At 37.9% G+C, this 24,676-nt stretch overlaps 1 protein-coding gene across 1 annotated transcript in view; it reads left to right on the top strand.

The window, feature by feature from the left end:
* The first annotated feature begins 905 nt into the window (after positions 1-905).
* LOC135711400 (cytochrome b5-related protein-like) overlaps positions 906-24,676 on the top strand; it is a 44,706-nt gene continuing 20,935 nt past the window's right edge. Inside the window, exon 1 of the mRNA XM_065234277.1 lies at positions 906-939. The gene's annotated coding sequence lies outside the window, so the exon portion shown is untranslated. The remainder of the gene's footprint in view (positions 940-24,676) is intronic.

The following is a 24,676-nucleotide window of genomic DNA, read 5'->3' as shown; positions in this document are numbered from 1 at the left end:
ACCTACTTGCATCGCGCATCATCTTTTTGCAGGAAATCTTCAGAATCGTCATCAATGTACTTTCTATTTACTCAGCGTGCGCGTCACAACAAAACACAATCTTTTCTGCATCGTAGATAGAGTCGCCCCCTTCGCTGGTCACTCCGAGTTTTTGACGATTCATGCCACAAATGATTCAGCGCAGCAAAAGATTGATTATAATTTCGATTACGATATCTTTATAGCTTCTGAGATTCGTGCCATCAAAAAATTGAAGTGGCATAATAGACTTCTCTGACGTTTATGAAATGCACAAGTATTAGTGCAGAACTTGGGGTAAATTATAAGTATTAGTGCAAGAAAACCTTTAAATCCACCCAAAGTTCTGCACTAATACTTGTGCAATTCATAAACGTCAGAGAAGTCTATAGCGGCCATGTGTGGATTCTATCAACTAGTTGAATCCTTCTATATCGAGTTAAGCTGGGCTTAGACAGGGCAAGTCAACTGATCAAGTCAGTTGAATTAAACTTCAACGTGAATTGAACGCGTAAACCATGCCATTCATTTGACTTGATCAACTAACTTGAATTGCAAAAAAGTTGAACCAGGCTCAACTTTTCAAGCCAATTGAATTCAACTGACTTGATCAATTGACTTGCCTAGTCTAAACCCAGCTTTAGGGAGAACTGGTGGTAAGACTGAATGACGCACATAGAATGCGGGATATTAATGCCATGCAGCAATGATTCTAAAAAACAAGTACAAGCTATGATAGGTGGATAGAGTCTTTCTTTTGCAAGTTTTGTTTTGTATTGTGTCTGATCAGTTCGCTGCAGAGCGAGGTGAGCGTGGTGATATTGAGCTTGAACTAAATCGGCCAGAAAGCTGCTTGTCTCGCCAGTCGATGCTCAGCGTGTGCTTGCTACGGATCACAGAAGCGGAGGTCGTATAATAAAAGTGAGTTTTTATTGTGGTGCATATTTTTCGTCACGCGTGTAGCTTAATTCCGAGGACCGCGGCAGGGCAGATGATACAATGTCAAATCGGTACTTAATGTATTCAAAGTGCTTCGGAGTGCAAGAATCAGATATTTCGATGGAGTAGAATTTTAGCAGATCAGTGTCCTCGAACTGAAACTGGACGTCCAAGAAAATCACCGGTTTTGTTTATAAACATGAATTTGTAGTGGCTTTTCCTCTCTATTTTACTTTTTTAATGATCATTCGACTTCTTCTAAGTCGTTATTTCGATAAAATAAGTAGTTTTCAAGCTACTAATTTTTTGAAAATAAAACCTTCTTTTTTAGATATGGCCTTATGAAAACTTGATCTCACAAAAAGTAATAATTTTAACAAAAATGCAACTTAGGATATCAACCGATTTACGCTCCAAGTTTCATCAAAATTGGAGTGGGTCTTGTTCAACTGTTTTGTTATTTGGCGTGGGACTGCACTATGCAGTATATCCGCATACGATTTTTGGCTTTTTTTGCTTTCCTCAAATTTTAATCATTGCAAACAGGGTTGCGGCCACTCGTTTGCTATAAACATTTTTTTTAGAAAGTTCAAATCATTAGATGTTATGATGATGTTTTGTACGAGTAAGAAGGGGTCGTTATTTATGTCTTTGACACATAAAAGCATTCAATTTGGCATTTAGAGAGTCACAATCAGTAGTTGTATGATCGGTGAATATCCACTCTTCATGAAGAGTAAATATTCATTGATTATAAATCTACCAAAAAAGACAACAAGTGTTTTGTGTCAAACACATAATTTACAATCACTTTTTGTTACTTTTTAGAGCAAAGTGTCATCATAACATTTATTGATTTGCATAAATACGAAAACATTTGTTTACAGCACACGAATAGCAGCAATTAGAATGCAATCCTGTTTATATGATCGCGTTTATTGATTTACAATTATTCGGAATATCTAAAAAAAAGAGAGTTTAATATTTTTAAAGTGTATCTAAAGTGTGGACCAGTTTGAACCCGGAAGCGCTGTATATTTTATCGATTGCACCCCTAGTGATATGTATGTGAACATACATTTTAGTGCTTAATGTTTCGGTCACGATTTGTGAAGTTTTTAAAAAGTTGTGCCTGATGGAGAGCAGAAAACTGAAACTGCAAAAAAAAAAAGAAGTGAAGAAACACAAAGGACCTGTGATGTTTTGGCCATATTTGGCAATTCTGCCAATTCTGCCGGGATGAACTTTAGTGGTACCATGACAACGGGGTGCTTTTAATCGCAAAGAACATTTATGCATCCAATTACTCCCTGTTCAAGAATAATCGATAAATATTGAACAATTATCGAGCGGATGCTGAAGAAGATTGATTGGCAAGGTGACTTGGGATGCTGATGCTGAGATGACCAAACGTTAGACAAACTGGCCGCTTTGGATGACCAGCAGTGTAAAATTTAATAGTCCGCATTCGGAGCAGCATTTCTATGCAGATAAAGATTGGCTGTAACGGCGGAGGAAGCTCAGAACAAGATTTTTTTTTTCAACGGCGCCGGTGGTGTAGTGGTAAGCGTGATTACCTCTCACCCCAGCAGGCCTGGGTTCAATCTCAGTCGGCGCCGCCGGGATGTTCTGAGGCATAACATCTCTGATCACGCCTTCCTTCGGATGGGAAGTAAAGCCGTTGGTCCCCGGTTCATGAGTTGATGGGTCGATAGGTAGGGTCCAGGTGTGGGAGCTGCCTTCCTGGCACGTCGGTAGCATTGGTGCTCATCACGGAAAACAAGATCGACGGAAAAAACAAACCAAAGGAAAAAAAAAAAAAATAAGATTTTTTTTTAGAATTTTGGCACCGGTGGTGTAGTGGTAAGCGAGATTGTTTTCTCATCCCAATTGGTCTCGGTTCAATCCCAGCCTGGGCTGGTGGGATTTTTCTGAGGCATAAAAGTCACGTCTTCCTTCGGAAGGGAAAATAAAGCCGTTGGTCCCGGCTCATATGTGTTTGAATGAGTGCGATACAATGGAAGCTGCCTTCCTGCATATTCGATTGCCGTCAATGGATGGCAATCGATGTCCGTCGGTATTTGGCACTAGATTGCGGAACAGAGACCGACGTTAAATAAAGGAATGAAGACTAATAGCGAATTCGTTTATTATCAGTGCAAAACCGAACCTTTTGTCAGTGCGAACCTCAACCTGAGCTAGGTTTTAAAAACAAACAAGCAAACTGACGTTTGTCAGAAAACAAGCAGACCCAATCTTGATACCCGATCCAGGTTGGAACTGAATAATAATCGAATTAGCTATAAGACGTCATTTCAAGTCGGTCGGGAGAGATTCAATGCAAGATCCAAGATATTTTATTTTGTGACCTAGGAGATAGGTATTGGGTTTAAAACAAACGTTAATTTAGTGTGGTTGCATTTGATTATCATTCCAATATTTGTATGGAATTTTGCTGGTGGGAAATTTTCCGTTGAGGGATATTAATATTCTGTAGATGGCCAAAAACATAACCGTGTAATTTTGTTTAATTTTATCATAATATTTAGCTATATTTCCATTTAGACCCTCGAGAAAAGGAATGCTAAGGTTGCAAAAATAGACTTTATTCCTTAATTTTCTTAATATCACTCGTAGAAGGCGCGTGTCAGTAATTTTTTAACTACGGATAGATACGGATCTGTTCGGTAAAAGTGGTGATCTGAGTAGGCTCTGTCGGCGAACGGTTGGTTTTGTTTGTTGATTTCGTGTGCTTTCCACATATTGTTCAACTCATACCAAGACAAAACTACAATCGTTTTCACGTGTGCATAAGTCGAAATGAAATTCAACTTAAGTAATATTTATTGTGACCATTAATTGACAAGAATTTGAATTGAGTAGATGTGGCCAGTGTGGTAGATAGTCGTTTTGTGCTTCGGTCGGTTTTCCTTTCGTATGGTTTGGTGCTTTTCGTATCTTGGTGCTGGCGTTCTGCCTTCCGGACAATTGTTATCAATTATTTGATGCACACTTAAATCTTTTTGTCGATATTCCAACAACCGAGTTCTGTAATTTATTTAGCTGATATTCAGTAAAACAATTGCCGATACTCAGCTAACAAATAAGATTTTTTTCTGAGATCTCAGCAAAGAAACATATATTTTTCAGATATATCAGCCAAAGTAAATAGCACCGGTTTATTCACTCACGGTAATCTAACAAATCCTTTCACTTTTGTTTCAACTGAAACCAACATCTTTATGGTGTATTCAGCAGACCATCAGACCTGAGCAAGAGCGAGAGTAGCGGAGCGGACTTCGGATATTCGGGTGCACTCGGCTCTCTGAAGAAGGCTTGATTGCTACCACGCCACAGCGAGCTTCAAAAAATACTTTCTCGGCGATAGCTTTGGAGCTCCGCTTGGCGGAAATTCTTGCTCTCTCTCTCTATATATATTTCTGCATAGCATCGGCTGAAGAGAACGAGAATTGACAAAATAAAAACATAGGTAGGCACAGCAAGACTGCCGGATTGATTGGTGATTTTTAAATTTTAGTAGAGCAAAAACGATAGACACCGAATCGGCGAATACTAAGAGCGGAAGGGAGAGAAGTAGGTAGTGGTAATTAGTTGATATCCCTAATTGGCGTTGACAGCACCGTTGAAAAATCGTCTCTTCTAGCACAAAATGACAGTATCTTATGGGAATTTTCAGTGGAGTAAAGAGATAGTACAAAAGCTGCCATGTTTCACACACAGTCTAACGTTTGCTTACGCGATTTTCCATAGGAGTAAAGAGCTACAGAGTCGCCGTCAACGCCAATTCATTGCACTCGCAGCTCAGCTGCGGTGCTATTTAACGGGTGTTCAATAAAAAAAACGAGAATTTTTTCAGTCATATAAATAAATTAAAAAAAAAAAATTCAACGAATTCAGTATTTTTTATTAAAAACATAATGTTTATTTTTCAAAAAAACGTCAATTATTATTGGAGAAGGGGCCCTGGTCAGCCGTACGACGCAACTTAGTCGCGATGCTCTCACAAGAGCGCTGGACGGCACTGAAATCATTCTCATTTTTTTTATTGAACACCCGTTAGATGGAGGATTGCGCAGCTCAGCTACTTTTGCATGCTGCTGTGCAGAGGCTAGCATCCGCGCCTCTTATGTCGTAAAGGCCCAAACGCAAAGTGGGCGGAAGCGGAACGGAAACGGAAAGTTTGACAGTTGTCACAAATGTCATCAAGCTGCCTAGTCGAAGTCGGTTTGGTTCTAACTTGATTTCAATCCGACAAGTAGGCTTACTCTGATCGGGCCTTTCCGCTGCCGCTGCCGTTCCGCTTCCGCTGTCATTGCGCTTGGGCCTTAAGGATCAGTGTTTCGAGCGCGCAATCATATTATCATTTCTGTATACAAAATGCGATGACATGCCAGCTTCAGGAAAAGTTATGTGAAAAACGGGAAGCCAAAGCAGTTCTGCAAATTTCATCGAAAATTTCAGAGAATTTCTAAAATACAAACAGCTAAGAAATATCTGTGAACATCCAGAGAAAATGTGTACACTTCAGAAAAAAAATCTGTGGAAGTTAAAGAAATTCTAAGATCTTCGAAAGACGATCTTAGAAATTTAGGAAATAAATACAAAGTCCTGCAAATTTCGAAGAACTTCGAGAGCTTCAGAAAAATTTAATATCATTCAGAGAATTTCACAATACAACACAAAATTTCTTAAAAGCTCCGCTTATATGCGATTTATTCTAGAATTCGTCAAGCTTATCAAAGGTTTGCATGTCTGACAATAATTGAATATTCCTGATGTTTGTTGAATTAAAAAAAGTTTTCAATGCGAAATACACAGAATTTAAGTGAAGTGTTGAACTTTTCTTAAGCTCACAAGTATGTTTTGAAGTCCACAGATGTAGTCAATTATTTTATTTTTTTATTTAAGTTGCCCAAAAATCCCTTAAATGGTACGATAAATACATCTTGATACTAAACTGTTTGAAGTTTGTTGCTTGATTTACTTTAGGTCTTAATAATGAAACTCAACTGTTTTAATGTACTACTTGGATGACCTCTCAAATTATGCATCACTCAAATTTGTATGAAGTTATATGCTACGTGATATTGTAGAAACACTTGAGCAACAAATCTAACTTGTGTTGTATTTGTTGAATGAGATTTCCATAAAATATTAGGTTTCTTGAAACTTCACACTTAGAAATGCATAATCTTACACGTGAAGGAATCCACCTTTGACATAAAGAATGAGACGTAAACAAACATGTCATGTAAAATTAAGTGCTCCGAGAATGAAAAGTTCGAAAGGACGTTTGATTGAGCTGAATTTTGCGTCCATATTGTCAAAATTGACGCTCGTATATGTCAGTTTCAGATCGCCTAAATTTACATCAATTTTTCTAAGTGTGTTGGTTGCATCAGAGTGTGAATGATATGTTGTTTGTATCTGTTGAGCAACTGTTTCGAGATGTTACTAAAGAGTTGATGAAGATGTGATGAAGAACCTATTTGCAATCTTATAATGAATTTTTAAGTTTTCAAACCTCGTTTTGCAACCAACTGTATCAAGTTGTTACTGTAAAGGTTTGTTACGACCATCTAGTATCTACCATGGCTCAAATATGCCATGTCACTGTGATGTTGTTAAAAACTTTTGGACTACATTGAAAAAACCAGAGAAATCGTAATTAGGAAATTGAAATAACAAATAACCATGTTGAGGAAGACCATGACGAGGACGATTGGATTACGAACGGCGGAGGACGATGGTGACTAACGCGAACTAAGTCAAAAACGATAGCCACAAAAGCAAAAGAAATTTATTTGAGTCCCAAAAATCAAAAGTCTTTTAATCGTCTCAAGCAATAGTTTATACAAATAATTAAAAAAAAAGCAACAACTGAAAAACACGCTGCGGGGCCGTTCGGATTGGTCCGGGTAACACATTTTCACCACCACCAGTTCCAAGGCTAAATATCAGCGGTTCCTTTGGGCATTCCAAAGGGATCCTTCACTGCAACTATCATATTTGCACCGGCGAACGAGAATGCGGCAGGTTTCCCGCCGGTGGAGGTGACGTTGCAGTGGTTCCAAACATTCTTGTAACTCGTATTTGCCGGAACTGCTGGCGAACTGAAAACGGCACCAGCGGGTGGATTGCCAGAACTAGTGGCTCCTAATGCCGAAACCTAATGGCTGCTGTTGGAGGAGCTGCACCGATGTCGCTATCACTCGATGCCGCATTGCCACTGACAAGAGAGGATTAAAGCACGCACATACTCACCTAATTCTATGGATCGAAGTAGGCCACGCTGCGAAAATGACGTATTTTTGTTTTGCTGCGTCAGTTTTCGTTCTTGTGAAAATGTTATAAATTTACAATTGCTTTTTTAAAAAGTGTTAATTTGAAAGTACAGAAGTGCATTAAGTGAAAATGTTCAAATTCTTATCCGTTGCAGGTGGTTCCGACTGTTCTAAGCTACGCGTAGTTACGCTCAGCTAAATTTATTTACCTTTTCGTTCCTCTGTCCTCGATAGGAAATATCCATCTAATTAAAAACATCATTTCAAAACTTACTAAATACGCGTCAATCAAGTATTTCACTACTGCTTGATTGAAAGTTTCAGTACATTATCAATGGTGTATATTTGCATCGATAATGTATTGGAGCGGGGCTTATCATGTGTGAAAATAGCTTCGGAATGCTTGCGTTCTTGAAATGGGCTATTGTACCAACGGTAGAGCTGGCACCTTCTAACTCCCGGCTTCAAGCTTCTTGCATTAATAAGAAATGATTGCAGGCAGATTTTATCCATAATGCCACTGCCAGACAGTGAGAGTTAGACCAAGGGCGAATCTTCATTCTAATCTACGATTCCACATACTATTAATAACCTCTTACACATGAGAACCTCCTATCGATCAGAATGAATTGTGTATATGTTTAGGAGCAACAAACATTTTCAGTCGCATAAGAGCAACAGGATCGAGCTAATAACGTTTCGTAATTCCAATATCTGAAGACTGTTTTGAATAATATGTTTAGGTAATGGGCAGCAACAACGGACTGATAAACTACTTACAGCTTCTATTGATTAAATGCTTGATATAACAATTGCCAGCAACGCCGGCTGGGCGTATCCAATGGCTTACCATCCCTTCTAACAAAAATCCACCCTTCCAGTGACACTTATGAGGGGTCGTAGAGTTCTCTGCATCTCTCTTAAGTAAGTGTCGGACTAACATTCCCGCCCTTTCCCCACCAGATGCAAGGACGTGCCCAGGACAGCTCTGGTCTGTTGGAGGGAGACACATCCTTTATCCAAATTACTATCTAACAGCAACGGATGAGGGTGGGTCTCCTTCTTAACAACAGTTTGGTGCTCGTACCACCTACGACATTGTGCAACCTGGTTTATGCTATGCACATACTCAACTATTTCTATGATTGTTCAAACTACACATTTGCTACTTATATTCAACATAGCTGGGACATGGATACCATCGATAATACGTAATGGTGCAGATATGTTGACAAACCGTTGCGGTGTTGCTGCAGTTTGATAAGAGTCATTAATTTTAATATCCTTTCATCTGCAACGTTTGAAATACTTGCTATAAACTTTCAGGATGTTTTGAAAAATGACAACCTTATTGTAACGTACTATTTAACATTTTTGCAACAGTTCTGTGGCTTACACAGCAAAAAAATAATTTTGATATCACGTCAAAGTGGATGCACTACAATCATGTCGAAAATATGGTGTAATATTACTTGCTAAAAAGGACAAAATTAGCATTAATACAATGCATGAACTGACATTACGCTGCTTTTACTGCATTTGTTTACAAAATTACATGAAATTTTCGACATGATTGTAGTGCATCCACTTTGATGTGATATCAAAATTATTTTTTTGCTGTGTAGATTATATATGGATAAAACGTACATTACCGGCCAAATTTATGTTGCTATAATGAGGAATGTTCACAAATATTCCAAACATAAACAAAATAAATCGATTCAGAATTTTGCACTTCGTAATGCTTATGTGAGAGCGTTTCAATTTGTAATAGGTGCAGAATATCAAAGAACTCAATAAGGTCGACTCTTTTTTCTTATGGTGCAATGTTGTTGTTGATTTGTACTTTGTCGGAATTTTAATAGAAGGCTTTGCTTTGAAAGAATTCACGGTTTGTGTAATCGACGTAGTGAAATTGCTTTGATTCTTCATTCTCTAAGGGGTCCAATATATCATGGTAAATTGTGCGATTGAATTTACGGTAATAAGGACAAGTGTTGAAATTACCGCAGAGAAGTATATAGAATTCACCAGACTGGTTCCTAACAGTGCCACCTGTAGGATTTACACTTCCAGTGCTGGTGTCACACCATCTTATCAAAAATAATCTGTAGTCTTTGCAAAGTCACTATTTTTGATCAGCCAGAGCGCTATAAACTGGACGTTCGAATCCAGAATGTTTGAAGCAGTGCACAAAACAGTCAGATTCAATGAGTCATTTTCATATGAGTATGAACAGCCATCCGCCTCATCATTCACTGCCGCGTGAGAGTCTGAATGATTGGTAAGTAAACGAGTCACTGATAGTCGAGCACTCAGTCAGTAGCTCAGTCAGCTCGTTTATTCTTCCATGATGGTACTCAACCCTTGTTTTGAATGAATGAGTGTACATTTTCTATGGAATAATGCCTCAATTGCATGTTGTGTGAACGAAGGCAAGTGGTGTGTGTCGCTTGTTGGTAAGCGGCTGAATGTTTTTGTTGGCTCTTTCATTGCCTCGTCCATTACCGTTGGATACCTGAGTACTGCGAACTAACTCAAAATGCTTGTCATCTGGGAGCCGAGTCAAACTGTCAAACGGGAGCCAAACATTCAAAGTCACGTAGGTAGTTACTTTTTGAACCACAAGTAAAGGTGTTGCCACCTACTGAAAACAAATTAAGAATTATAATTATGAAAGTGTCGAAACATCAACCTTAGTAGGCGTGATGTTCAAAAAAGTGTTTTTATTTGATATTATTAATGCAAAAACTGGGTTGCTGAAACAAGAATGTAATCAAACTTTATAAGAGTCATGTGAGCTTTGTGGGCAGGTGCACTTCTGGAGCAGAGTAGGAGGAGCCAAGAGTTCATTTGACAGCATGTATATACAATTTCGTGAGCTGTTTCAGCAAAACAATTTGAAACTTCGGAAGATTTTCAAGATGTTTTCTAGCTCACTTGAAAAATAAAATCGGCTGAGTTCGCAGTACTCAGTTGGATAAATACGTCCAGGATAGGCGAATCCAACAGAAAGTAAGTGATTGTTTCATCCCCTGGCGTTGAATAAGGGAACCCTAAAAAGAGTGATGATGGTGGAAATTTTTGCCGCTCTGCATACACTGATAAAATTTCAAAAATTGTTTTTATGTGTCCCACACATGACAATGTGATCAACAAATGATATCTATGTATCGGACACATACTTAATATGTGTACACTTAAAAACCATGTGTAACCACACATACTATTCATTTGACTCATAAATTTCATGTATGCTTCTAGGTGGATTTTGTTTATGTGTGGTCACATGAAAATCATGTGGAATTTCACATGGAAATTCTTCAATAAAAATGGGTGGAATTTTATTATTGTAGGAATACGAAAATATTTTCACCCTTCCTGATTAATTTATCCACCGCAAGTGCTTGAAATCATCATCCACGTGGAATATTTTGTTTTCTGTATCGGGTTTGCAGTAATCCGGCTGGTTCTTCCATATATTTTTGATGAGAAAAATTAAGATTTATAAAATTGTCCCTGCGGTTACGGTCTTACGGATTTTTAATGTGTGGTTATATCAGCTGTAAATCAGTTCCGATCTGTAGATTATCGAAAAATAAGACCACTCCCGGTGGAAATTTGCAAGTTGTGCAATAAAATGTATATTATTTTGAGTTTTGAAAATCGTCATTATGATGTAAACAAATGGATTGAATGACATTTCCTCTCAGATTCGGCTAGCATACTCTATATTGATAATGCATGAAAAGAGCATATATACCAATGCATTGAATAGAGCAGTGCTTTCACAGTCAAGCTGGGCTTAGACAGGGCAAGTCAATTGATCAAGTCAGTTGAATTCAACTGACTTGAACGCGAATTGAACGTGTAAACCATGCCATTAAACTGGCTTGATCAACTCACTTGAATTGAAAAAAAGTTGAACCAGGCTCAACTTAGATAGCCAATTGAATTCAACTGAATTGATCATTTGACTTGCCTAGTCTAAACCCAGCTTCAGGCTGTGTTCCATTTGGAAATTTTTCACTTCAATGTGACACTTCGAAAATAAATTAAGATGTTCGAAAATCCCTCTGTTGTTGATCGGCAAATTTTCGAGAAAGCTTCTGTAAAAGTTGATGCTTTGTCTGTCAGAAATAAGTCTGCTGGAAAAGCACGCTTATTTGAAAATTTTCCATCTGTCAAATTTAAGTGCAAATTCACCAAATCAGTGCTAACATTTGAAAACGGCGCAAAAGCCATTTGTAAACAAATGGTTTGTGGGCCCTTTACTCGCTACCCGAAGAACGCCCACGCAAACCAACAGCATCGTCAGGAAGAGGAAAATTTCCCCTACCCGATGTTGCTGTTGTGTCGCGTGGGTGTACTTCAAGTAGTGAGTAAAGGGCCCACAAACCATTTGTTTACAAATGGCTTTTGTGCCGTTTTCAAATGTTAGCACTGAAATGGTACACAGCCTCAGCCTAAGCAGTCAATAATGTTACGCTCTGGTTTGAAGATAGAAATCTAAGCGTCGTAATATCGATGACCTTGTAACATTATGATCGATAAAAGAGTAAAAAGCAAGCATTTTTGAAGTAACTTGAAACTGATGCATTGCAGCCAAAACACCTGCAAAAACAATAAACAAGGGCGTGGACGGCTTTAATGTGAGTGCCTTTTTAGCTAAGAATTACTCAGAGTAACTCTGAATTGCTCCGATCTGCATCGGAAAAAATAAAGAACAAGGCATATCTTGCGTAAACTTTGAAAAGGGCCTACAATCAAATTGTAAACAAATCTGTTTTGATACCATTCTATAGCACCGCTTGATAGCTACCAATCGTGTAGAAATGTTCCGCATAACCGGTAAAAACCATTGTAAATAACTCGATTTTCAAAACGACCGACCAAATAAATTGTTCGAATCATTTATTAACCCGCACGCTAAAACGGCCAACTATGTATTATTTGGGTGTTGTGTACTGAATTTTAGAAATGCTAACAAAAAATCGATTTTCTTATATAGGAATAGAAGTATGCAGATTATTTACAATCCATTTTCTGGATTGTTCATATTTTTGGTTGTAGGCCCTTTTAAAATGTTTCGCGAGATAGGAATCAAAATGTTTAAAAAGACCGAGAAAATGGCCGAGGGGGGCGACACATCTAAATCTCAAGTTTAGATGCTCAACAAATCTCACACTAGCGAATCAATCTTCGAACAATCTTCTTTCATTTGTCGCATCTACTTGCATCGCTCATCAAGTTTTTGCAGGAAATCTTCAGAATCGCCTTCAATCTTCTTTCTATCTACTCAGCGTGCGCGCAGGTAGCTACAGCAAAACACAATCTGTTTTTGCATCGTAGATAGAGTCGTCCCCCTCGAAAATGGCAGAGATTATTCAGAATCCATTTTCTGGTTTGTTTAATAATAAAAAAAACTTACTGTCCGCTTTCCGAATGCTTGGAGCTGTAACCTGAGTGTGACCCGGATGAGGAAAAAATATTCGGTATCCCGATGTTTGATTCGGGTTGTAGTATTCAAGACATCATCAATAATATAAGGATTCTGCCGCTGTTCATCACTTTCAAAACGAGTTTAAATATCCAGCTGAAGATTTCAAAAAGCCTAAACAAACCTTATACTTGAATTGTTGTCAAGAAATAAATAAGACCTTTTGCAAAAATCCACTAGCAATGAGAGAAAGATTCACTCAGAGAGCAATAGAGTTTCTCAGAGCAACTCTAGAATGCTCTAAAGTTTTCACAACCATCATCACTTTCATAGTTCTTCTATTCTCCACGAGTGCCAACTTTGATTTGCCAATACTGCTAACCTGCTTTGTTGCCTCTGTTCGAATGAAACCTCAGACCATTCAAATCGAAACATTGAAATCGCCTTTTCGAATGATAACTGCAACTGGATGACGTTTGTTTTGAAGTCCGGTGATTTTTTACAGGATGAACATTGTCATGAAAAGGGATAGGGCTGTCAGTTGGAATGCGTAATGCTCTCTGCAGAATGAAATTCATCCTAAATTGAAATGCATTTGGTATTGGTTCAGCCCCTTAAGGCAAATCATTCAAAACGATGATGTAAATAATTCAATTGAACGTCATTAGCCGTGAGTAGACAAACGAGGTGGAAGTATAGCCATCGCTATCAGAGGTGGTACGAATATTGATAAAGCGTGGAAACCGTAAATTATCTATTTCGCGGTGGAGGAAGTTTCCTATATCAACACTACATTTTTTGTATCCATGATTAATGGCTGTTCATAGCTATTCAATATGGAAATGTAAACAATCGAATTTAATAATCTAAAGCATTTCCGGAGAAATTTGAGATTTGGGCGTTATAGCTCTTGTAAACAAACACGTCTATCACCGATTTCTCACGAATGAATGCTCAATCTCGCGAACAAACTATACCAAATCAAATAAGAATCATTCCCCTACCTGTATGTGTTATTAGTTTTTTAAGATTGAGCTTTAATTCGCGATAAATCGGCGATTGGAATGTTTGTTAACAAAATCAATTACGCCCTAATCTCGAAGTTCTCCGGATTTGCAAGTCATCCTATCCTTAAATTGTTGTCCTCTGAGCCCACACGCTATGTCTGAAGGCACTTTTTTGCAACTTTCATGTACCTCAGTTTTTTCTTCACAGGAAGTTAGTTTTGGTCCTAACAATCAATTCTGTAAAGGTTTTAAAATAGTTCATCTTGGGTTTTTTGAGAAAAAGTGTTGTGAAGTTTACTTAGCCGTTTACAAAGGTGTATGCGGACTATTGATGATACAAAACTTTTACGAATCGAAACAAATTCAGCTGAAAATGATTCAAACAGGGATTGAATTAGTCAAAATACTAAGATTCAATGATACAGTAAGATTCCCTCTTCGGTACCGTAAGATATCGTAGCTTTGTCATGATCTCATAATGTTTAAATTTAATAATAAAATAATTAAACAATGGCTTAGTCCCTAAATTTACTATTATTCTGCCATTCCAAAGCAAAAGGATATAGTGGATTTCAAAACATGGTAAAAATTGTAGTTTTGTTCCTTTTTTGTCATTAGGGCGACCATTTCAACGTTAAAGTGGTCCAAAAAATCGTTTATTTTGGTTTTTTTTTCAAAAATTTATTACTTTTGAACCACTAGACCTCTTTCAAAGATCAAAATAAAAATTGAAAGGAATTAAAAAATAATTGTTAGAAAACATATAATAATATTAAAAAAATATATATTTGTATTGAGAAACATTTATTGTTTTGCTCATGCCCTCGATCACATTTCACAAGGGAAGCGTAGAAGAGAAAGAGGTATCGCAAGAATTTATCTCTATTATACCTGTTTTTTATGACAATGTTCCCTGTGGTTCACAGACCATCCTAAAGTTTGCAAAATTTTCCTCACGTTTAAAAAAACTTTTTACATAGCATCATTGAAATTCATATAATGTTGTTATGGTTCACAGAACTCTCTTGAACTTCGTTGAACTTACCAGGAGGACATTGCACTCCCCTGAAGGTCACAAAACGTCCCTTAAGTTCGCAGAACTTTCCTCAAGTTTATAGAACTTCTTCTCTAAAGATCGAAGCACATCTTTCTAGTTTGAATCAAGGTTGCAAATACTCATTTCAGCTAAAACAATGTTTTTTTTTTTTAAATTATGAAATAATTAGATGCAATGATCATATTTTGAATTGGTAGGATACAAGAAGAGGTTGCAAAGAATGTGTTTGACTTATTAAACCTGTTTATTTCACTTCATAAGAGTCACAATCAGTGATTTTTCACACACTCACTCACTCACTCACTCAGCGATCAGCAAATCGCTGATTGTGACTCATAGAAAGCAAAATTTACAGGTTTGATGTTTCAAACGCATACTTTGTAGCCTCTTCTTGTAAGTTACAAGTGAAACATGCCATCATACCATCCTTTGGTTTTATTATTCTGAAAAACATTATTTTAGCTGAAATGAGTATTTGCAACCTTGGTTTGAATAATTTTCCTGAAGTTTGTAGAGCTTACCTGAAGTTCAATGGACTTTTCTGAAAGTTGTTGAATTTCTCTGCTTCTTTGAAGGAACTTCTTTAAAGTTTTTCAGAGCTTTCCTAAAACTCAATACAGTTCCCTATAGTTCGCAAAATTTACTAGAAAATCACTGAACCTTCCTGAAAGTTTCCTTAGACAAAATATGGGAATTGCTATGAAGCTCTAGCAATTCTGTAGTAATTCAATGTGGGGGCTACCTAAACTCACTGGGCAAGAGTAGCTAATCTCATGTGAGCTTCATTCATGTATTATCGACATTATCGGATAAATTATTTTCATGGTTGTCAGAATTTATTTTCAATTTATCCGTTGAGTCAAACATCGCTATTTATTTTTAAAAATCGTTGCAAATTTTCCACCCCTCAGGATGTTTTGGTTACAAATGCCACATTCGCCACCTACTGAGTACGGGACACAAAACTTCCGGATACCTGTCATATCCTTTATTGAACTTTTTTACAGAGTAGCTTTTTTGAAGCACATTAAGCGAACTTTCTATTTTCTTCATGAGGTTTTTAAATTCTACACAGTACATTTATAAAAAACACTCGAAACAGGACGAAAATCAGTGCCTACTATGAAAACGTGGCTGTCACGGACTGTCCTGCTCGTTTCTTCTTTTTTACTCTTATGAGGGAAGAGAAATTAAAAAAGATGTGGTGCTACCAACAAATATAAAATGATTTTGCGCAAAGTCGACAAAATCAATATGGATCTTACTTACAAAGAGAACTTCTTAATGACATTTTGATTAATGCAATCAACTTTTGAACCATATTTAACACTAATTTATTTAGCATTTTTTTCAATTCATAATAGTTTTGTGTGGTCCATAGTTCATATACGTCTTCATAATCGGCTATGTTAACTTCAAAACACGTTTTCTCAAAAAAACCCTAGATGAAATATTTTAAAAACGTCACAGATTTGATTGTTATGATCAACACTAACATCCTTTGAAGAAAAATCTGAGGTACATGAATGTTGCAAAAAAATTTCCTTCAGACATACACTGTATGAAAAATTCATCTAAATTTCTGCGAGATATAGGGCACATAAAATTACCGCTAGATTTGGCATAATTTTACATAATTTAGCAATATTATATGCAAGCTTGTAAACGATATCGCTGTTTACGCCAAGTATAACTCAAAATTAAACGCGATAGTTAAAATACAGATTTTTTTCTGTGTAGCGTGGCCCAGAATGTTTTACAGCAAATTTTCAAATAAATATCATCCTTTATTTGGAGGACAGTTGTATGCATGCTTATCAGTTGATGATGAATTCAACCATAAGAAAATCATCCGAAATTCGACAACATATTGTTAAAGGGCTCGAGCAATATAGTAATCAGTCGAACGAAGTATTGCGGATGTTTTCGTTCAGTGTATATGGATGAGGAAATAGCTTGATCTGAATCGAGAAAAGACATAACAAAGAAATTCCCAATAACACACGTGTGTCATCTTCGGCTTTACTTCGTCAAGCAGCTTGCCAACAATTTGCTCGTTTCCTTCTACCGCCTCAAGTGAGCTGTGTCATGAAAAAATGAAAAAAGATAATAATGTTTATTACTTTCCACTTCTGACATAGCGTTATTACTCGGTTCGGTTGATCACTTGTCATTTTGTCATTTGGGGATATTTTTGATTCCTTGGAAATTACTGTCACAATTTTTCAAGCCCTCGGTGGGCAAGGCTATACCTACTTAGCAACGCGCGAAAAAACCTTTGCGCACACTTATTTTTGTAAGGAAAAGTAGGCCGTTATGTTACTCTACCGCGTGATGAAAAAAAATGTATTATGATGCGGAATTGAAAAACAATTATTTTAAATGCCAAAATTACATTTTGCCTCTACTTTACGCTTCTACCATGCAATTTTTTTTTATTAAATTAACAAAAATTACGAAGCTATGAAAAGTGCAACTACTGGATATTAATTCTTTAATTATTTAAACCAAAAAAACAAATCACCGACGTGAATCTCCGTAGAAGCTGTTTCAAGGTGGAATCCAATTGGAATGACTCATTCAACACCTCAATCACTTGAGCTACGGCGAAAAGTGGCGTCCATGCTTTCGCTGGTTACTCATATCGGGTGCTTGGAGTTTACTTGGAGAGAGTAGAGTTTTACTTTTTTGCTGCTGTTTTTGCTCTTGGTAGCCTTAAATGGAGAATTCTTCGCTGAGTTGGATTCACTGATGTTTTGCTCATTCGATTGCTGATTTAAGCGGGCAGATTCCAAGGCGTCACGATAAGTTTTCCGATGAGTATTTTTCCACTATTCGTAATTTTTTTTTTAAATTACGTTTCCTGAAGAATGAACAATCATTCAAGTTATAAGTTGAAACGGAAGCCGTTACTATTTGTGGAAGTGCTTTTTTTATCTAGTTCGTTTATTTGGATGCAAAATTTGGAAGGCTCAATATCGAAGGATAGGATCAGGGGAGGAGCTTGGGATGGGGTTTCGTTCTCTCATCAGAGCGTTGTCGCCAGTATGAACGTTAGTGTGGTACTAGATTCGTCTGGAGATCAACCAGCTAAAGTGACCAGTGAACGACGATGAGACTCATCGAGACGGGGGGTCAAGACAATTATTAAAGAGAGACAAAAGACAAAGGAATTAAATTCTACCCAACTAACAATTTTAGCTGCAGATAAGCTTATACAGCCGAAAATTGGCTTATACAGCTAATTTTTGCCTGTATAAGCTAGTATGCAGCTAAAATTGTTTGTTGGGTAGTCATTTGCAGAAACACATAAATCGACTGCATATGGCAGAGAGCGGAAGTGAGTTATCACTGTGATTATTTTCAACAATGTAATACGCACACTTAAACGCATCGCCTCAGGCTAAAAATCTCTAAAATAAAGAAAAAAAAAAAAAAAAAAAACTTAAACGCATCAAATCAGGTAGTTACATACAGCTTTGCGGGATCATCAGCTTTGTTTATTTTAATTTTATATGGAATTTAAAGCATGCATTTTTCACGCATTGCTTCAATCTTTAAAAAAGATGAATTTTCTGTATTTTACCTATTTTTATGCACTAGGGAAGCAGTTGTAGTGAAAACATAGACAAAAACCCGGTTACAAATAAAGTTACAAAAAACATCCTCAACATTTCAAGATATGGGGAAATCTAAATGAGTACAAGGGGGCAAGTTGAAACGGATGATATCCCATTCTCATTAGGGGAACAGGTAATTTTCTATTCATTATTTTGAACATTTCAAGATACATCAGACCGACAGTGAACTGTCAAATGTTAAGCTAATAAACAAAACATACCCATGGTTTTGACAGCACAAAAAGATTGGAATCCTGTTGTTTTGCACACATATTGTTATCTTAACCGTATATCTTCATCATTGTGTGATTATAGGTAATTTGGATCAATAATATGTTGTTAATAGTTCTGAGGCATAACATCTCTGATCACGCCTTCCTTCGGATGGGAAGTAAAGCCGTTGGTCCCCGGTTCATGAGTTGATGGGTCGATAGGTAGGGTCCAGGTGTGGGAGCTGCCTTCTTGGCACGTCGGTAGCATTGGTGCTCAGCACGGAAAACAAGATCGACGGAAAAAACAAACCAAAGAAAAAAAAATATGTATGTTATTAATTAGATTTTGAGAAAATATGCTCTGTTGGGGCAAGACCGTTACTCGTTAAGTGGGGTAAGACCGTTACCCTATTTGAAGTGCTGGTTATATAGGTGGGTCACACATATTCACTCTTATGGCTTTTTCGATTTGTATTGAGATTTGTGATTTGTGAGTGCCGAGATTTGTGAAAATGAGCCACTTTGGGATATTTTTTTCTTACCGTGTACCTGGAGGTTTGAGCTCTGTAATCACTTTTGGACAGGTCGTATGTAACCAAAGTGTACAAAGTGTGATGTTTCACTACTATGATGACTTCACATGTTGGTCTTGGTGGCTAGGTGCATAATTATTTTCTGTATATGAAGGGGTGTCCTGGGAGGTGGTATGTCGATAGTATTGGCAAATTGAATAGAAATGTAGTGATAGTCTCAATATTGGAGGATAAAGAGATATCTTTATCTTTTTTAAAAATGACGAAGGTTGAAATTTTCAGTAAGATGGACATAACTTACTCTTTACCTTTATTTTATCAACTGTTCCACATTCGACCTAATAATAACGAACTCTAGCAACTATGTTTATGGTAGTACACGATGTACACTCACACCACTACAGCATCAATGATAATCAATTCACTGACACATAGAAAGGAGAGAGAAAAAAAAAGCAAACAAAAGCGTGACGTATCGTATCACCTTAAGGGCACGGATGAAAGCGGATGCTAAACTAAAGTCATCGCCAAGGAAGTATAAGAAGGACTCATAAACGATGTCCCTCACAAATATCTTATTGTAATTAAAATTATAAAATTATTTAATGGTTTTCGGTTCCGTGGAATCCTTTTGGACATTTGAGGCTAACAAATAAAGTTAGTAAAAAAAAACGTTCTATTAACTTTCATAACATTTGCATAAAATTTTGGAAGTGAGCTAAAAAATTGAAAGACATGTCCAGAGATTTTTTTTTGTTTTCATTGGTGTCTTTGATTTATTATTTTGGCCATTCTAATACGAAACACGGAAAAGTTATTTATGCTACTGAATCCCCCTAATTTTTCAATTAATGTTATATTAAGCACCTACTTATTGGAAACCAAACGTTTAAATTGAGAAAAGCCACAACATTCTATTTTGCATCATTCTACGAACACGCTGTAAAGTACACAATTACGATGCATGATAATTTTATGTTAAGGTTGTCTTCTAAATTGCAGAACAAAGAGGTGCTTAAACCCCGTATGATCGTTATACCCCCTGCTCCCCTACTTCGTTGACATATAAACCATTTTTTTTTGACGTAGGACTACGTCTTTGATTTCTATATGGGGGTACACTTTGTGAAAACCAAAAATGGAACATGTAACAAATTAAGAAAGATTTTAAACGTTAATAACTCAGCTGCCCCTGGTCCAATTTCAATAATTTTATCACCAATCGATCAGAAATATGACTACGCATCGATAACAATGCTTCCGAATGTTGATTTTCAACAAGAAACTATTGAAAAACTGGTAAATGTCCAGAATTGCCCAAAAGCGTCGAATTAACTAACAAATCCACCAATTACCTACACGGAGAACAAATTATAGCAGACGCAATTATTTTTCCGGTCAAAACAACTAAATTGTTCAATTGTTTTAGAGATAACCCGAAACTATAGTTGATTTGACTATATATAGTATATCTATATTATAGTCCATAGTTGGCTCCTCGGTTGGCTCAACTATATTTTTCAGTAGATGAACAAACGTCAAACTTCAAAATACAACTATGCTTTAGTTGATTCAAGAAAACTATTGTTAGGGAAGTAAAATTTTACAATGTTTATTAAACGAACTGCTCTTCATTATCGACATATTAGGGAAATTTGTTTTGCTTCTTTATCGATCTCAAAAACACAACTGCAAAATCATAAAAAAAATGAACAAGAACATTCAACTAAGATTTGAACCGTGTTCATCTGCGTGAAAGCCAGCTATCTTATCGCCTGCTCTACGCATCACAAGTTAAAAGTATGTGGATTTATGATGATCACTTGAAACCAAATTATATAACTAAATTACATTTGACGGTTGTTATAATTGATCAAAGTTATAGTTGAATTGAGTATAAGATGAACAGTTGAATCTATTAGGTAGATATGATTGAGTTGACTGTCAAATTAATGTTGGAATAACTATAGGTTTCTTTTAAACAACAATATTTTTCCATGTGAAAGTAATTATTAGGTTTTTTATCTTAACTTAACGAATTTGTTCTCCGTGTACATGCATATGCTGCTTCCCCAGCACAGTCGTCAGAGAGTAGTAAGTAGACGAAACAAGTCGAAGTGGCATTCACCTCCGATCCTCGGGCTCGTGCGAATAGGGAGGATGGAATTGCTTAATATTTTGCACACTCATCGCCATATTCAGAACCACACGCTCCCAACGACCACACAAAATGCTCTCCAGAGTTGTAATCTGGTAACCAAACTTGGAAACAGGGGATCCACTCAAACATATATCACATATTTAATGCATGAAATCCATGTGAATTTCACATAGCTTTCAAAAAAAAAAGTTGATGACAACCTAAAGAAATCGTTTATGGACTTTGTCGTTCAGTTTTTTCCTGGAAATTTTTGTTAAATAAGCTAGAATTAAATAAAAAAGGTTTTTCCCATACATTTTTAACCGCTTTACTACCAATCCCCAGAGAGCCAAAACATTTAAATTTGAAAGAGAAAATTCACTCTCACGATCTCAATATCTCAACATTCCATGTATTTTGATAACACTCTGTAACATTTGGTGCAGGAGGGAGGATTAACATTTGAAGTCCCTCCCATTTTGCATATTCTGCATAAAAATACATATACATTCCCTCCCTTTTAACAAGAAAGCCTGCAAGAAAATACTATTAACAAAAATTTCTAGGAAAAAACTGAACTATAATGAATGATTTCTTTTGACTTATTTTGGCCATAATATGCATCCAATGCGTTCCATCCACTTTTCCAAATTTAAACTTACTATCAATGGAAAAGCGCCAGCAATGAGAAAAAATAGCCTTGACTTAATGGTGAAAACTATTTTTGTAGTTCTTTAAAAATTCTACTCTAACTCTTTTCTTAAATGAAATTGGTGGCCCTGAAAAGGACCGTTTTGTTACTTGGTTGTTGGTGATAATGATGCGTAGACGACATCCATGGCCAGGACTGTCTACTCTTGGCGTGTTCAGTGACGGCATCACGGATCACATTTTCTCGGCACACCTTCAGCACACAGGGTTTTCTCGTACATTTGCCTCGGGTTTCCTCGTTGTTTGCCGTTGAACGGGTTCATCCCAACTAATGCAAACGCGCAGTTAGCTACCTGATATAGACAACCAGCTCTGCCATTCGTCGTCTGGCTCGACGTGGTGGTGTCGAGCTCATCTCCGGTTTGATGTACGAGGAAACCCGAGGTGTGCTGAAGGTGTGCCGAGAATATGTGATCTGTGATGCCGTCACTGAATACGCAACTGCCTACACGTCATCATCATCTTCGAAAGGCTTTAAGCCTGTACTACCATCGGCCTTTTTCAGGGCCACCAACATTTTCATAAGAGTTAATTTTCTGAACATGTCCCAACTAAAATTCATATCAAAAGGTTCTTTTCAGGGCAATCATAGCCATACAAAAGAGTATAAACAGAGAGAACCCCGCTAATATACCTATTCCTACACAAAACACAATCTACTGCTGCAGTTAACAAACATATTTATTATATCAGATCGGTGAAAGAAAACTGTCGTAGCCGCATCAACATCGTCAGGAAAATCTCCCGCCCGCACCGCTCCAGTAACCGCGAGATCCGCCTTCGTGTTGCCCGGGCTGTTATCGACAGTCGACTTTTCTACGGCATTGAAATTACCTGCTTAGCCACCAAGAAGCTGAACCGCATCCTCGCTCCGGTATACAATACCTACGTACGCATCGTATCCGGCCTTCTACCTTCCACGCCTGCAGACGCTGCTTGTGCAGAAATCGGAGTCCTCCCTTTCCGCTATCGATCTGCTGCAGCTACTGCTACGAAAGCCGCTGCCCTCGCTGCTAAGACATCCGGGAATGATAGGGTCTTTCTCCTCAACGAGGGGAACAGAGCCCTCCGCACTGCAGCTAACCTTGACCTCCCCCCGGTGGCCAGGGTCCACTGGCATGGAGAGAAAAGTTGGCGATCTAACGTTATCAAAATAGATAAGCGGATTAAGAGAGGATTCCAAGCCGGAGATAACTCTGTGGCGTTGAGGCGTTCAGTTGCAGAACTTCTTGGGTCGGTCTATCCGGGGCACGTTCATCGCTTTACGGACGGATCGCGATCACGGGCTGGAGTGGGGCTCGGAGTGGCAGGACCAAACTCCGCAACAAGTCAAAGTCTACCGGAGGAGTGTTCCGTTTTTTTCGCAGAAGCCGCTGCTATTCTTGATGCAGCCATCACTCCTGCAGATCAACCGATCCTTGTGCTAACGGACTCACACAGCGTCATCCAGGCGCTGGAAGCCGAAGTCCCGAACCACCCCTGGATACAAGCCATTACACGATATGCCCCACCCTCAACCGTTTTTACATGGATTCCCGGGTACTGCGGTGTTCCTGGAAATGAGGCTGCGGACAGGCTGGCGAAATCCGGTCCATCTGGTCCCCGCTTCACCAGGAACGTACCACTCCTAGCCGTCAAGCGTTGGATCGCGAATATTATCATGGAAGCCTGGCAGGAGGAATGGTTTCAGTCGCGGACCACTTTCCTGAGAAAGATCAAAGAAACCGTGCGACCCTGGCTAGACAGCCACAAGTACAAGGACCTACTGATCATTTCAAGACTCCGAACCGGCCATGCGAGGATTTCCCACAATTTTGGTGGGACACCCTTCCACAAGGTTTGTCCAATCTGCAGCATCCCTGCCACCTGTACAACCAAATCTAGCACTCTCGTCGTTGGCTGCGCTGTCCGTGTTCTTCCACCTTCCTATTTTCCTGCCGTCGGGGTATCTCTGCCGGACTGGGGCACTGTCTTTTACGGTGGAGCTCTACCTTGTTCGCGCATCCATTCCTCACCACAGTCCCGATGTAACTCCCATTTTACATTAAGTTTTTTTTTTTTTAAATGTTGTCTCAGAGCTAGTTTTACGTTACGTTAATGTTAGACTGAAACGTTTTCTTAGAGGCAGACCCTAAGCCTGACCTTCTACTATCAAATGTGATGAACTCTAGACTAACGTTTGAAAAGGGCGGAACTCCAAAATAACCATATCGAGAAAATCGCTTCCGAATTTTGATGACCTAAAAATTAATCCTATTTCACGACTTTCCATTTTCTGGATGATTTTATAAGCTTGACATATAGTTAATAGTGTAATCTATCATCATGCATCACTAAAAACTCAAAAAAAGGTTTCTTTGTCGTGAAATTGAGAAGAAAACATCATACGCCCTGATAATTTCTTACATCTTGTTACCCCCCAGATCTTCCATCCTTTGAACTGCCAACACTGGTGATACGCCGTGGAAGTACACCATCGGGATTTTTTGTTTGTTGTTCCGCCTTGGTTCTTCGTGAGAGTGGAATTACGCCCGGAGATTTTTTGGTCTTCTTTTTGTTCGTTGTTTACACGTGAAATATCAATCGCATGCGTTTCAAATGAATCGGGCGTGACTAGATACTACAGAATCAATACGTTTGGCATATTAAAACAATATAATTCGTTGTTCTGGTGCAAGGCGTAACAACCAGTTG

The sequence above is a fragment of the Ochlerotatus camptorhynchus genome, unplaced genomic scaffold (genome assembly GCF_037179485.1).
Source record: "Ochlerotatus camptorhynchus isolate MF236.1 unplaced genomic scaffold, CSIRO-AGI_Acam_v1.1 ptg000432l, whole genome shotgun sequence".
Taxonomy (NCBI): Eukaryota; Metazoa; Arthropoda; class Insecta; order Diptera; family Culicidae; genus Ochlerotatus; species Ochlerotatus camptorhynchus.
The sequence above is the reverse complement of the archived record's forward strand: the minus strand, read 5'-3'. Positions and strand labels throughout refer to the sequence as shown.